This window comes from Gracilinanus agilis, chromosome 4, assembly GCF_016433145.1.
Source record: "Gracilinanus agilis isolate LMUSP501 chromosome 4, AgileGrace, whole genome shotgun sequence".
Taxonomy (NCBI): domain Eukaryota; kingdom Metazoa; phylum Chordata; class Mammalia; order Didelphimorphia; family Didelphidae; genus Gracilinanus; species Gracilinanus agilis.
Genome location: NC_058133.1, coordinates 265254755 through 265256208, shown reverse-complemented (window position 1 = coordinate 265256208; position 1454 = coordinate 265254755).

The following is a 1454-nucleotide window of genomic DNA, read 5'->3' as shown; positions in this document are numbered from 1 at the left end:
GGGGGGGGGGGGGAGAGAAATGGACAGAGACAGAGATACAAAGGGGGAGAGAATAGAAAGAAAGAAAAGGAGAAAATAAAGTGAATGGAGAGAAAAAATGAAAAGAGAGAATGGAGTAGGGAGAAAAAGAGAGATAAAGACAGACAAAGAGGGGGAGAGAATGGAGAGAGAAAAAAGGTAGGGTGTAGAGAAAGAGAATGAAAATAGAATATATAGAGAGGAAAAATGGAAAGAGAAAATGGAGGGAGGGAGAGGAAATTAGAGAGAGAGAAAGACAATGATGAGGGGAGAAAGAGAAAGACAGAGATTGAGAGAGGGACTGTGAGAATGATAGACTGAGAGACAGAGAAGGGAGAAAGAAAACAGAAAGGGAAAAAGGAAGAAGAATGAAGAGGAGAAAGGATAAAGAGAATAGAAAAATGGTGAGAGAAAATAAAGAGGGAGGAGAGAGAGAAATGAACTGAGAGACTGAGAAAGAGTGATAGAGAGACAAAGAGAGGGAGAAGAAAGAATGGAAAAAAGAGAAAAAGGAAAGAGAATGGAGAGAGGAAAGAGTGATTGAAGAAAGAGAGTGGAAATAGAATGATGAGAGAGGGAGGGAGAGGCATACACACAGAGATTGAGGGGGAAAGAGAATTGAGAGAGAAAAAGGAAGGAAAAAAGAGAGGAGAATGTAGAAAGAGAGAATGAGGAGAGAGAATCGAGATGGGAAAGACTAAGAGAGACTGAGAAAGAGAGGGAGGAAAGAAAATGGAGAGAGAGAGACAGAGAGAGAGAGAGAGAGAGAGAGAGAGAGAGAGAGAGACACGCCCAGTGTTTGTCAGGCCTCTTATCCTGCTTACAGGGCCCGGTGAGAACCATGACACAGCATAGCAGGAGGGGCCCAGGCAGCTCCCAGCTTCCCAGGGAGGGAAAGGTGACTCTCAGCTGTTTCTGTTGGCACAAACCCATCAGGCAGCTGGCCCAGGCACGGGGCCATGAGGGGAATGAGGGCAAAGGGAGGTTTGCAAGTGGTGGAGATAGACTCTGCTGGTAGAGCAGGAAGAGGTGGCAGCATGCCTCTTAAGGGGAGGGGAGAAGGGAGAAGGGAGCCAGGCAACTACTAAGGCATCCCTGAAGCTAGGGCTGGAGGAAGGGGTGGAATGAAGGAGAAGTGACCAGTCACCCTGAATAAAAGGGGGTCCTTGCAGCAGGATATTTCTCAAAACACTGGTTCATTCTTTTTTATGTTCATTCATCCCCTCATTTGTTGAGACCCTTCTATATGCAGAGCACTGAATAAAAACAAACCCACTTTCCCAGCTCAAGGGCCACCATTTCCCTGAAAATGTTCTGATTCCCCCAAGATAAAAGTAATAGACTACTAATTTCTTTCTTTCTTTCTTTCTTTCTTTCTTTCTTTCTTTCTTTCTTTCTTTCTTTCTTTCTTTCTTTCTTTCTTTCTTTCTTTCTTT